The sequence below is a fragment of the Alexandromys fortis genome, unplaced genomic scaffold, assembly GCF_014885135.2.
Source record: "Alexandromys fortis isolate MF-2015 unplaced genomic scaffold, M_Fortis_MF-2015_v1.1 scaffold_1, whole genome shotgun sequence".
Classification (NCBI taxonomy): Eukaryota; Metazoa; Chordata; class Mammalia; order Rodentia; family Cricetidae; genus Alexandromys; species Alexandromys fortis.
In genome coordinates this window covers 3,259,578-3,274,534 of record NW_026067927.1, presented here as the reverse complement: position 1 = coordinate 3,274,534, position 14,957 = coordinate 3,259,578, and the positions used below count along the sequence as shown (strand labels likewise).

Here is a 14,957-nt window from a genome sequence, read left to right as displayed (position 1 = left end):
GCAGATCTGATGTCCCTTCTGGCCACCATGGGCACTGTATGCATGCACATAGTGCACAAACATACATTCAGGAAAACATTCCCACACAAAAAATAAAAATAAACCTCAAAGCCCACCTCCAGTGACATACTTCCTTTTAAACAGTGCCATCAATTGGGGACCAAGTATTTAAATGCTCACAACTATGGAGGGACATCTCATTCAAACCACAACTCACATCGATATAATCAAACAGTACTCAGTACCAGCATAATTCTAATTTTACCATGTACCTAAATACTATCTCCTTCAACCACAAAGATCGTCCACCCTTTAAAAAAAAAGGCAATTAGCACTACTATATTTTGGGAGATATTGTCAAAGACAGACATTGGAAGTTAGGAAGATGGACTGGTGGATAAAGAATGTGCCTGCTACGCAAATATGTGGACCTGATTCTGGACCCCCCCCCAACAACCACTTAAAAAGCCAGGCCTAGTGGTATATACCTGCATTCCCAGCACTGGGAAATGAAGAAGTAAAGATTAGGGGAAGGAAGCACTCTGCTCTACCAGTCAGTCTAGGCAAATGGACAAGATCCAAGTTGAAACATAAGTCTCAAAAAATAAAATGGAAAGTAGTAAAAAGAAGACAACCAACACTGACCTCTAGCCTCCAAAAAACCATGTGTGCACACACACATGCACACAATGGGAAATTTATACATAGCAGGCAGCTAGATCTCTGAGTTCAAGGCCAGCCTGGTCTACAAAGTGAGTTCTAAGACAGTCAGGGCTACACAGAGAAAAAAATGTGGGGGGGGGGGGTGATGACACGACCCACAAAGAAAAGCAGTAGTATTTTTTGTTTTGTTTCTTTGTTGTGCAGAATCTCATTAATTCTATAACCACTAGTCTGGAAATCATTAAGTGGCCCAGCGTGGTTTTAAACGCAAGGTGATCCTTCTGCCTCAGCCTCCCAAGTGCTAGGATTACATGTATGAACTGCCAAATCCACATAGCAAAATTAATTTTAAAAACTTTAAACAGTTAAAAAGAAAAAAGGGCTGGATAGTTCCCTCAATGGTTAAGAGGATTTCAGCACCCACATGGTGGTTCATAACCACCTATTAACTCCAGTTTCAGGGAATCCAAGTCCTCTCTGGCCTCACTGGACACCAGAAATGCATGTAGTGCACATTCACACATGCAGTCAAAACACTTAACACACACACAAATTAAAATTAAAAAATTTAAAACTACTTATACACATAAAAGAATTATAATAAACCTAACGGGGGTGGGGTAAGGAGACAGCTCAGTGGTTAAGAACACTTGCTGTTCTTCCAGAGGACCTGAGTTTGATTCCCAGCACACAATGGTGGCTCACAATCATCTCTAACTGCAGTTCCAGGGGATCCATGGCTCTCTTCTGGCCTTTGAGGGCACTGGGCACACATGTGGTACACAAACATACATGTAAGCAAAACACTCAACAAAAATAAAAATAATTTTAAGGAGCCAAGGACCTGTAAAATGGCTCAGGGGATAATGGTGCTAGCAGCTAAACCTGACAGTCTGAGTTCAATCCCTGGGATCACATGGTGGAGAGAACCAACTCCTGAAGGCTGTTCTTTGACCTCCACATAAGGAGTCACAGCTGCAATTATGTTCACATTTGCACTTGTGATCACAAATGAGTGCATACATAACACAAAAATAAAATGAATTGAAAAAAATGTTAATTATGGTTTTGTGTAACTGTAAAACATTGGAATTAGGAGGATCTGGGGAAACAGAACACTGTCCCACAAGCAAAAGACCTAAGTTCAAATCCCCAGAACCCAAGCAGAACCCTGATACATAGTAAGAGTGTATTAGCACAAGCATCTAGAATCCCAGCATTCCTAAGGGGAGACAGCAAGCAGAGACAGAATTCTCAGAAGCTAGCCTGGCATACTCAGCAGAAAAAAAAGAACAAAGACTCCATCTTAAACATGGTGGAAGGGGAGAACCAACACCAGAGGCTGTCCTCTGACCAACATACATGTCGCCATGGTATGTAAGCCTATATTTACACACTGGAACACATGTGTGCATGCACTCTCAAAAACAAGGTTGTTGGATAATTCTCTAGACATAGTCTTCTGGAGAACCCACAGAGAAAAGGATCTGGGTAAGCACTGCCCAGGAAGACTCAGTGTTTGCAGTAAGGAATGTACAGTGTCAGAAAATGCCACTTGTATTAGTTCATCTCCAGGTAGCAAAGAGAGTAACCCATTAGCACACACAAACACAAATGAACTTTCTAAGGACTTTACATAAGGAAATTTCTGGTGAACTCCAGATTGTTGGGGCAGAAGTCCTAGCTAGAAATAGAATGCACGAGAGCAGACCCCAGGAGCTCCACCCCACACCCACCCTCTCACTCTGGAACTGCACTGTCCAGCGTAATTTCTAAGCGACTGCCACACTGCCACATAGACACCGTCTGTCTTTAGACTCACCTTTAAACTCCTCAGAAGGAGCAGTCCTACTTTAGAGGTGACACAAATTCTTTACCCTAGGAATAAAGCAGGCTCCATCTTCCAGCTGGCATAAACAGATAGGTGACCAAGGCAGTCTAAAGACCCCTGACTCTGGTTCTCACCTATACATAACTTTGCCTCCTGGGGCCATGTGTCAGTGTTCTGAGTCACTTTTTGTGGTGGGTTGAAGAGAAATGGTCCTCATAGACTCATGTGTTTGAATGCTTGACCTATAGGGAGTAGCCTTATTGGCCTTTTTAGAGGAAGTGTGTCACTGTGGGGGCAGGCTCTGAGGTCTTATATGCTCAAGATATGCCCACTGTGGCTCAGTCTCCTTTTCCAATTCCACGTCTGCCTGCATGCCACCCATCATGACGATAGTAAACTAACCCTCTAAACTGTAAGCCAGTTCCAATTCTCCTTTATAAGTTGCCATAATAATGGTATCTCTTCACAGCAATAAAACCCTAACTAAGACAGTTTTGAATGTCACTATTTCAGTAGAAGACATATTATTGTTATGTAGAGAGTGGAGGCCAGGGTTTCTGCTGAACATCCTATAACACACACCTCGCACAAAGAATTGATCCAAAATATTAATAGTTTCTAAGCTGAAAAACCCTTCTGTAAACCAAGATAGGTGTCTTAATTAGGGTTACTATTGCTGCGATAAAACACCATGAGCAAAGAAACTTGGTGAGGAAAGGGTTTATTCATCTTACCATTCCACATCACAGCATCATCAAAGTAACTCAAGCAGGCAGGAACCTGGAGGCGGGAACTGAAGCAGAGGCCATGGAGGGTGCTGCTTACTGGCTTGCTCAGCCTGCTTTCTTATAGAATCCAGGACCACCAGCCCAGGGATAGCATCACCCACACTATAAATCACTAATTAAGAAAATGCCCTACAGGCTTTTTTACAGCTGATCTTATGGAAGTATTTTGCTATTTGAGGTTCCTTCCTCTCAGATGACTCCAGCTGTGTCAGGGTGACATAAAAGTATCGAGCTAGGTTTCAAAGGTACACATAGAGACACTAAGACCCCTGGAAAAAGTGCATATGTTTTTTAAATATCAGAAAAACAATATAGATTTACTAGGCAGTAACAACAACTTAAGAGCCTTCCCCCTCAAAATAATTTAAAAATCACTGTATACACAAAATTATTGCATTTTGGGTTTTTTAAGGTGGTATATACCCTAGTATATCATACAGCAATGAAAAAGATCAAATTATAGACTATACTACCAGCAAGATTCCCTCTCAAAATGAAGGAGGCAAGCTACATGAGTCTAGTTAAAAACAGAAAAAAACTAATCTATTGTGCTAGAAACCAGAATACTGGTTACCCAGGAGCTCAGATGGAGTACTGATGAGGAGTGAGTATAGCAGACCCTTCTGGGTACTGTGGACTGAATTGTGGCCCTTCAAAATTATGCCAATGGAATGACATAAGGAAATGAGGCCTTTGGGAGGCATTAAGTTTAAATAAAGTGATAAATGCTAGGGCCCATAAGATGCACTTGGTAGCTGTCTATGAAATCATAAAAGAGCTAGCCTTCTCCCATCCACTCCCCCTCAGGCATTTGCCAAGGAGAGACCATGTATGCACAGTGAGAGCAAGATGGTAGCAATTAACAAAACCCTCACCAGCACCCAACCATGCATAAACCTCCAATTTCCAAAGCAGAAAGATAAACCCTTTCAGAAGGGTGAACTGTGTTTGGTCTTTTCTATTTGTACACTGTGCTTTGTTTTGTTCTGACAAGATCTTGTCGTGTAGCTAAACTGGCCTAGAAAACAGAATCCTACCTCTGCCTCCAGAACGCTGGGTTACAAAAAACCAAGTCCAGTTGAAATTTCTGGTTAAGCACCCAACCTTTACCTGCTGATCTATCTTATCAGCCTCAAAGAAACTTTCTGAAAGAAACAGGTAGGTATTAGACATTACTGCTAATGCCTAGTAAAAACTTTGAAACCAAATTCTATTCACCTCCTACCTGAACAGACCAAAAGGGACATTTAGATTCTTACAAGATGTTCCAACTGCAGTTGCTGGCTTCTCACAAGGCCTGGCTGTCATTCTTAAGCTCAAGCCCTTGTGCGACACTAGGCACTGCCTCCTGTCAACCTACTGTTTTTCTGACATCACTTTTCTTATAATGCTCTTGCTCAGGAACCCTCTTGGGCCCCACTCACAGGGATGCATTCCAGCGAGACTGCTTTGGACTTCGACATCCGATCACCAGATTTACTGTCCATGAACATCCCTTTACTTGCCCTGCCCTGGCTTCTATTCACACTTTTACCAAACAAAAACAATCACTCAAGCTCCAAACAGCTAGTTCATCCTTATATTTTGAGACTATGGGCAAGGGAATTACTCCCTCTGTGACTCATCTTTAAAACTCACTCCCTCCCCTGCCACATAATAACCATTCAATAAATAAACATTAGTAAGGTCAATTCAAGTCTCAACCTAATACTACGATTTAGATAGATGTGTGTTATGATCAAAGTGTGCTAAGATCAATGGGCTAAGAGCTTGGTCCCAGTGTGGCAATGTTTAGAGTGTTGGAACCTGTAGGAGGTTGGGCCCAGTGGGAAAACCCTCCCTGTTCCCTGGCTTCCTGTCTTACCATGTGACCCCCCATGTGTGTCATGATGGTATCTACTATGAGTCCATTTATTCTTAACACACACAAACACATGAGTCCACTTCTGTTTATTCCACCACTACCATTCTGCTCCACTTGCACATGTCACATCCAGGTGACCCAGTAGCCTCCAGGGTTGGTTTCCCTGTTCCTAACATTGACACCTTCGCTACCCAGAATATTTTCTGCCTAGCACGCTCACGGCCCTAGTTTCAAATTTCAGAACTACAAAAATATGTGGGGTTTTTTTGGGGGAGAAGGGCTAAACCTTCACTAACTCCCATCATCTATAAACTACAGTCCAGCCGGATGTGATGGCGCCTGCCTGTAATCCCAGCTACCCAGAAGGCTGAGGTAGGTGGTACTCAGCAATAGGGCTTGTTTAGCACGCATGAGATCTGAGTGAGATTCCACCATCTGTCTCTGTACCAACCCCTGCCCTCCTGCTATACTTTTTCCCAGGACTATGTGCTTTGGCTCTATGACCTCCTGTTGGTTCTTCAAATACACTAAACTCATGGCTGTCACTGGCTTCTACAGTCACCACTTCGTCTGCATCTACAGTGCATTCGACCCTAAACGTCAATGAGGCTTACCATTCCATTCGGTCTCTGTGCATGGGTCTTCTTTATGAAGAAGCTAAGACACTCCAGCTAAATCAGTCCCACACTTCTATACTCTACCCTTAAAGAAGCTAATCAATACCAGGCACATGGCTACTTGTTTGGTAATCCAACATCTACGTCCTAGTAGGATCCTGGAGTCTGGTGTACTTGTCCTGCTTGTTTTCACAACACCAATTTCTAGTGCCATGAACTCACACACCAAAGACACTCCAAAATCACTGTTAGGAGAGGGGACCTTTAGTGGACCTTACAGACCAACACAGGGATTCAGGAAAGAAATTTCTGGTAGTGTCTGAGATTTTTCTGGTAGTCTGGGGGATTAGGCTACTATTTGAGTGCACTGGTGGAGTACACGTGCAGTAGCCTGAGGTGGTGACACAAGTATGAGGATCTGAGTCTGCATCCTCGCAGTCACATATAAAACTGAGTATGGTGGTACCAGTCTGACCCCAGCACTGAGGGAGGTGGACACTGACTGATCCACTGAACAACCAGTCTGGCCAATCGGTAGGCTCCAGGCTCAGTGAGCGCCACTATCTCAAAAACTGCAGTGGAATGATAGAGAAAAATACCCAACAGCTACTTAAAGCACCCTGACCTCTGACATTCACAAATACACATACATGCATGCCTCAAACACAAACAAAATGTGAGGCTACAAATATTTCAAGCTTTAGGTTATTTGAGACAGAAGAGATACAGCTATGGAAAGACCATGAAGGCAAAACAGAGACTCCTGCATCTCTGAGTTATGATTCTTTCTCCAAAGCAATTATTTCTAATTGTCCACCTGATACCGGTACCTGCCTGATCTATGGGTGCCAGCAACAATTCCAGCTCTTCACCTTGGGTCCCTGTAACAGCCAATTTAGCCAGAAACCATCTGCTCCCCCTCACCTGAGCCCATACTATCTCCAAGTTTACTTCTCATACTGTTCTGACCTTGTGCCTTCCTCCTGATTACCTCAGCATCCTCCCATTTCTTCTAACTCATTCTCTCCATGGCCAAAGTGGCTGTTATAGCACACCTCCCACCTTAGACTCATCAGGGCACCTTCAACCCCTACATAAGTGTTCAGGCTTTGACACAGCTGCAAACTTCAACTTCTCCCAGCCATATCTTGGCAGTTCTCCGCTCCTGGGGAAACCTTATGCGGTTCTCCCCTTCGCTCTCCAGTACTTGTCAGGACACCCATCCCCACCCCAGACACAGCGAGCTCCTATGCCTACTTCCAAGTCACAGGGCAAGTCTACTGCCCCAAAGGCCCTCCCCGATTACTCTGAGCCTTCTATTTGCTCCTCCCCAGTGGAGACACTGTGACCATCTTTTTCCAGAAATGTCTTCCTGTAGGAGAAGGTTCACAGGTACTTAACTCTGAACCCCAAGAAGCAAAGTCTGTTAATTAAAATGACCTGTAATCTTAAGAGACCTGGGTCCTCTCACGTCTTTGCTCTGATACCTCCTCACCGCCTCGATACAGCTACTTTGTAGGCTAAGGGGCTGGGGAGATGGCTCAGCAGTTAAGTTTACTGTTCTTTAGAGAGTCCTAATTCAGTTCCCAGCACCCACACCAAAGATTTACAACTGTCTGAAACTCTAGCTCCAGGGATAACACTCTCTTCCGGCCTCCATGGAAAAATGCACATATAGAATACACACAGCAACACATGGGGGTTAGGGTCCAAGCTCACCACAGCTCCAACTGTCCCCGTTTCATGGTTTTTACACTTGCTGCTCCCACTGCCAGAAAATTTCTTGCTATTCTCATGGTTTTGTTTCATTAAGGTCTCTCTTTCAATATCCCTGTCCCTTCCTCCAATACAAGGGATCAAACCCAGAGCCTTGCTCATGGTAGGCAAGTGCTCCTTACAGTTCTAGACCTTTAAAACTAGTCCTGAACTACATTTTATATTTACGTATTTATTGTTTATTTATGTGATACCTCCAAAAGAATAGCAAGCCTGTCTCATCTTCAAGCCTATGATATCAAAAACATTCCTTTATTTTATATTTATTGAGCACCTATCTACTCTACTGTGTGCCAGACCAAGGGACTAGCCACTCATGTGCTACAGGGAGAAGACAAACAATACATGGAACATGTAAAAGCTAACTGCTAAGAACAATTAAAGCAGTGAAGACAGGAGTCTTACACCCTACATGCACCTCTAATAAAAACTCCAAGTAAGAAGACAGGCAAAGCAGACATCCAACTGCAAGAGCAAAGCCCTGAAGTCAAAACATGTCCAGCAGCTGTACAGGAGGGTAGCAGACAAAGAGAGCGTGGGTCAGATTACTTGAAAGGCTTACAGCTTACTGAAGCACAATCAATAAAAACTCAGAGAGAGAAATTGGGGTTCAACCTCAAGATCCGAAAAGCAAAGCAGCCAGCCACTGGCTCTTACCTCAACCTCAGTTCAAAATGGCGATCCTGCCTCCAGGATCTTTGCCTTTGAGATCTTCAGGCTGAACCTCAATTTCTCTCTCTGAGTTTTTATTAATTGTGCTTCAGTTCACTACGGGGAGCTTATTTTTATCATTATTACTATTAGTATGAGAAGACTTACTGGACAGTTAGGGAAAATGAGGATTCTTCAGACAGAATCTATCTCACTTGTAGTCCAGGCTGACCTCAAACTTGAAATCCTCCTGCCTAGTTCCTAAGCACTAGGATGACAAGCATGCACCAGCACATTCAGCTTGGGAGTGGGGGTATAATCTAGCGAGCTCTTTAGCTGCTGGTGAAAAAGCAAGGCAAAAGCAGGAAGCCCAGATGAAAAACCAGTTCAACAATGCAACTGAGAAGTGATGGTGACTTGTGTCTTGGTGGCAAACATTGAATATGGACTGGCGGGAAGAGAGGGAGCAACCAATGAAGACTCAAAGATTGCTGGTCGGACCCTTTTTATATCACTAAATGAGAGAAAATGGAATGAGGGACTAGGGGTGTAGCTCAATGGTACAGTACTTGCCTAACAAAGCCTTGGAATCTCTCCCAAATACAAGAAAAGGAGGAGGAAAGGGAGGGAAAGGACAGCAGCAGGCAAATACTGCTAGACTTCATTTCACACGAATGTCACCCCAGCACAGAGAAAACTATGATGGGAGGATCAAAGTTTAAGACAAAGGTTTTCTGCTGGGATGCACAGCAGAAAACCTACCCCCCCCCCAGTAAAACATTTAAATCAATCAATCAATAGGCTGAGGAGCCGTTTGGCGGAGGAAAACAGAAGGGAGTTTGCTATCTTTATGCTCTGTTTCAGCAGGTGATCAGACAATCTGAAGATGTATAAGGGTCAAGGAGGAGCCTAGGCTGAAAATATAAATACAGGCTCTTAGCCTAATGCACAGGAATATAAAGCTGGAAGAGCTCAGCATAAATTTAAAAAAAATAAAAATCCCAAACACACGGACAGTGGCTAAATGTGGAGAAAAGATGCTTGGGTATTTTTATGAAATAAACTAATGTTCCTAGTACGGTTACAGGTTTGGGGTACAGACACAACACAAAATGTGTCCCCAAACGGAATTTCAGCGCTGACCTCTGCTTGTGTTGAAAGCTATCTATGGGGGGGCAGGACTGGGACAGGGTCTAACACAGACCATGCTGTCTTCAAACTCCCTTTGACAAGCGACAGCAAGCCCAACACGCTGTGATGTTCTTTCAAAAGGAACCCAATATACTTCGGGATCCCTTACAGAAGACAGGATGCAGGGTACCCAGAGACAGGTGAGCCAGCCGGAGTGGCAACCATTAGCATCCTGTTGGATTATCAGTAGAGGGGAGAAGAGTTGATAGGGCTTCGCTGGGTCGTCTCCCTTTACTCGGAAGAGCCATTCACTGGAAGGACGACTCCAGCCCCCAAAGAGCGCAGCCAGGCCCGGCGACGCCTGGCTGCCGTGAGCGCGGGTGGGCGTGGCGATCGCGCCCCAGTGGGGAGGACCACGCTCGGAAGAGCCTAGTCACAGCACTCGGTGAGGTGTCGCTGGCCGGCGTTCCCAGCTAACTCAAGACAGGAAGCGCGAGCCTCGTTGGCTACGAACTCCGGACGGGATTACGATCAGCCTCGGGGCCAGGCCAAGAACCCGGGGCCACGTGACCACCCGCGGCTCGTACTCCTTACCTGGCTCTGCCGCCGCTCCGCCGTCTGCTCCTGGCTGCTACACTACGCCGCCGCCGCCGCTTCTCGCGCCGCTCGCCCGCGCTTCCTGATTGGCCGAGGCGGTCCGCTCCCAGAAGCCCCTGCGCGTTGGGCCACCAAATAAACTTTATGGACACCCGCGAGAGCGGACACGGACATGGGCGGGGCTGGGGCGGAGCCTGAGGCGGAGCTGTCGTTGCAAGTTAGTCAAGGGAGCTCCGCCCTCCTCCCCGCCCACATGGTTGGAGTTGCCGGGACTAGAAGTCCCCCTAGCTGGACAAATCTAGAGAGATCTGCCATCCACTGTGGAGTTCCAGCCAAGTGCCAGGGCTTATTCTAGACGGCCCGGACATGGTGACTTCCACCGCCAAGATCCTTGGCTTCAAGCAGTTCTCAGCCTAGTCAGGGAAATAAAACATAGGTAACTGCAGGAGTTACTAGGAGAGCTAGGAACTGAAATGCAAACAAATTGAAGAAAATGGTTGAATAGCCAGGGAAGGCTTCTCCTAGGTGACATTCCGACTAAAAGGTGGAAGATGAAAGCATGTTTCAGGGTTTCTAGGAGAAAAGCCTGTGGTTTGGCAGCCTGAACAAGCTAGCCTGGGCTGCCCACCCCTATAGGCCCGTTAGAGAAAAGAGCAATGGGGAAATGCAGAGAAAAGAGATTGCTTCAGTGTGGCCACTACAGGAACAGGAACAAAATGTGTCACTGGGATATACAAGGACACTAATGGAGATTCTGAGTCTGGTAGGCAGAAGAAATTTAAAAGCAGACTCAGAAGGAAACTAAAGGGCAATTTTGTTGGGAATTTGAGAGAAAAATAACAGGGCAGGCAAGCTATAAATCTCAGCAATTGCTGAGAGGAGAGACCTGAATAAGAGGATGTTTAAGTTAGAATTAGAATTCAAAAAAAAAAAAAAAATTCAAAAGAGGTCGGGCAGTGGCGGTGCATGTCCTTAATCCCAGCACTTGGGAGATAGAAGCAGGCAGAACTCTGAGACCAGCCTGGTCTGTAGAGTGAGTTCCAGAACAGTCAGGGCTACACAGAGAAACCCTGTCTCAAAAAAAAAAAAAAAAAAACCAACCAACCAACCAACAAACAAAACAGACAAAAGAGTAGAATTCAAAAGGGGAACAGGCTTAACTCTGAGGCTCTGTAAGTAACTGTATCAACCAACAATATGACTTCTGGTGTATTTACACCTCCTATCCCCTTGGCATCACGGTGTGTGTGTGTGTGTGTGTGTGTGTGTGTGTGTGTTCTGGTTCCCAAGGTCAAAAGAGGTCATCATATCCCCGAGAGCTGAAGTTACAAGTGGTTGTGAGACACAGATGCTGGGTACCAGACGCAACAAGAGCAGTATGTTGAGCCGTTGCTTCAGCTCCCATACTATCTTTCAACTGTTAACGAGGCATTTTTCGGAGTGCACAGTATTAGGCGTGTCTAGTCTTTCAGTGAAGGTCACAGTCATGATATAATAATGAGGAACATGTAAACACAGGCCTAGACAAAGTTGTCATCATTAGTAATTCTAGTTTGCAAGATACCTACGTGGTCAAGTGTTATCTTAAACTTTGCTTTACATACTTAGGTAACATAAATTCAATTAACATACAAAGAAACTGACACTAATTAGCATTATAGCTGCACAGAAATTCTTTCTGCATGCGCGTGTATGTTTGTGGTATAAATTTGCGTATGTCCAGGAGTGTGTAAGCGGGTAAGTGCACAAGTTTGGAGGTCAGAGGGTAATGTAGGATGTCTTTATCACTCTCCACCTTATTTTAAAACAGTGTCTCTCACTGGTGAGCTCCAGGATCCACCTATCTCTGCCTCCCTCCCCTTAGCACTAGGGTGAGAGAAGCTTGCACCACCTGGGGTTTTTACTTGGGCACTGAGGAGCAGAACTTAGATTCTCATATATATGTAGTTGTTTTTACTCTTTACTCTTTTGGGGGCCCACCACCCAGCTCCCAAATAATCACACAGAGACTTGTTATTATTTCTAAATGCTTTGCCTTAGCGTGACTTATCGCTAGTCAGTTTTTAAGTTATCCCATCTACCTTTCGCATCTGGGCTTGTACCTCTTTCTTTCCTATATTCCTTTCTTTCTTTCTTTCTTACTGTGTGGCTGGTGGTGTTGCCGGGTGGCTGTCTCCTGTCATCCTCCTCTCCTGCTTTTCTGATTTTCCCCTTTTCTTCTCTCCTCTTTATTCTTTCTGCCTGGCAGCCCCGCCTGTCCCTCTCCTACCTAGCAATTGGCCATTCAGCTCTTTATTAGACCAATCAAGTATTTTGGGCAGGCAAGGTAACACAGCTTCACAGAGTTAAACAAATGCACCATAAAAGAATGTAACACATTCTTGCATCATTAAACAAATATTCCACATCATAAATTGAATGTAACACAGCCAACTAATATTCCACATCACTCATATTTGTGCAGTGGGTACTTCACCAATTAAGTCTTTTTGCCAGCCCAAAAGTTTTTATTCAATTTTTTATTACATTAATTAATGTCTCATGTGTGTATGCACATGCACACACAGGTCTTAGACTTGGTAGCAGTGTTTTTATCTGCTGAACCATCTTGCTAGCCCCAGAAATTGCTTAATTTTATGGATATGAGTGTTTTGCATGCCTGTGTGTATGTGTTCCAAACGTGTGCCAGATTCTCACAGAGGTTGGAAAAGGGTGTTGGATCCCCTGAGACTGGAATTACAGGTGGTTGTGAGCCAGCATGTGGGGGCTTGAAATAGAACCTGGGTCTTCTGCAAGAGCAACAAGGACACTTTACCACTGCATCAACTCTACCTTTGTGCCCCACCAATAAGTTATTTTTTTAAATAGTTTCTTTTTTCTTTTATTATTTATACAGTGTTCTGTTTGCATGCCAGAAGAGGGAACCCGATCGAATTACAGATGGTTGTGAGCCACCATGTGGTTGCTGGGAATTGAACTCAGGACCTCTGGAAGAACTGTCAGTGCTCTTAACCTCTGAGCCATCTCTCCAGGCCCCCAATAAGTTATTTATAAATTAACTTAGCTTCTATTTCTTCAAGCAAAATTTAGAACCCCTGGCTCTATAAGATGTCTATAGAAATGACAAAAATCAACACTTCAGACCTCTTGCCTGTGTAGGGAGTGGAAGTAGCGACCACCGTAGTCATTTCCTAGTTCCAACTGTGTCTCATGTGTACAACAGCAAAACACTGATTTAGTCAAGGCAAATAGATATTGACCAGTTTTAAATGGAGGATTGCCAAAATGGCAACGCTTTTTCTGAATGGTACTGATCACAGATGATATAAATGTCCCATTTTTATTCATTATTTAATATATTGTAAGTCCTGGTGCAGTGCATATTGTATAAGAAAACATTTTGTATGTATTAAACGTGCATGCTATTAACTGTAAACTTTTGCCTAACATTTAAATAAAGTTCAGATACATGGCTCTACATATTTATTTCTAGTCATGGATACATAGTGTGTTAAAAAGCACTAAAATTACCTTAAACTAAATGCTTATAAAGTGGTTATCAAAAAAGGAGCATAGGGGCTAGAGAGATGGCTCAGTGGTTAAGAGCATTGCCTGCTCTTCCAAAGGTCCTGAGTTCAATTCCCAGCAACCACATGGTGGCTCACAACCATCTGTAATGAGATCTGGTGGCCTCTTCAGGCATACATATAGACAGAATATTGTATACATAATAAATAAATAAATATTTAAAAAAAAAGGAGCATAAAGCTGCTCGGAGTGACCCACACTTTTAATCCCGGTGAAGCTTTGAGAGTCCCAGGCCAGCTGATCTACACAGTGAAACCCTGTCTCCAAAAACAAAAACAAAATGAATATAGTTACTTAAGTGACCCTACATTCTGTTAAGACTGATTCCTAATTAGCCAAAACACCTAAGAGAATAAGCAGAAGCCCAGTTTTCTTGATGAAAATCTTTTCCTTGAAGCCAGCTTTTACAAATGTTCCTAAGAGTAGGATTTTTTTTTTTTATTGTTTTAGACATGGTCTCACTATGTAGTCCTGGCTGGCCTGAAACTTGCTATGCAGACCAGATGAACCTCCAGCCTCTGCCCGCCCCACCGCCCCTGCCGGGATTAAAGGTGTACATTACCACACCCAGCCTGTAGCAGAATATTTTTAAGAAAACCTGTTCCTATAAACACAAAGACTTTGGTTCTGTTTGGTTGGGGGTTTCACCCCAGCTCCTGGAATCCATTTTGGAATGTTGGGTGGAAAGTTCCATTTCAAAGCTCCCCAGTGAGTAGTCTTAGTCCAGACTCCACCTCCGAGAAAGCCCACCAAATGGTGACCCCTCCCCAGGGAGGGTCAAGACCACTCCCATAGGCTATTTAAACTGTCTCCCAGAGAATGGTCTCCCCGGTTCTCCTTTCCCCCTCTCTGTGTTTTCTCAGACTTCCACCCAGGAGCACTGGCATCCATTAAACCCGGGCTTCTTCTAATTTGGTTTAATTTGGTCTGGTTTGGATTATTGCATCGGCAGAGAGGCTTATCGGGCTGGAAAAATGTAACAGGTTCTGCTACCTCAGCACATTAGATTTTTACTTTGTAAATTTTCTTCAGATAAATTTATATTTTGAACTATTTTATGAAACTTCGGCATTTAGACATGATTATTTCTTAATAAAATATTTTTATAGCTTTTCATCAAACCAGCCTAAAATGTTTAAGTTTACTTCTTAATTATGTGTATATTATGGGTGACTTTGTAGTACAGGTGCCTGTGAGTGGCCAGGTGTGGGTGCTAGGAACCAAACTCAGGTCCTCTGCAAAGAGTGTAGTAAGTTCTTCTTCTTCTCTTTTTCTTTTTTTGTTTTTATGAGACAGGGTTTCTCTGTAGCTTTGGAGCCTATCCTGGAGCTAGCTCTTGTAGACCAGGCTGGCCTGGAACTCACAGAGGTTCTGCCTCTAGAGTGCTGGGATTAATTAATCACGGAGTCAGTTTCTTAAAATTTTAAAAAGTATTTTTTGTATTATAGAAT

At 43.9% G+C, this 14,957-nt stretch overlaps 1 protein-coding gene across 1 annotated transcript in view; it reads right to left on the bottom strand.

Annotated features, from left to right (window-relative positions):
• Positions 1–10,047, bottom strand: part of Nup93 (nucleoporin 93) — a 96,780-nt gene extending 86,733 nt beyond the window's left edge. The window contains exon 1 of the mRNA XM_050144249.1: positions 9,916–10,047. The gene's annotated coding sequence lies outside the window, so the exon portion shown is untranslated. The remainder of the gene's footprint in view (positions 1–9,915) is intronic.
• Positions 10,048–14,957: the final 4,910 nt, after the last annotated feature.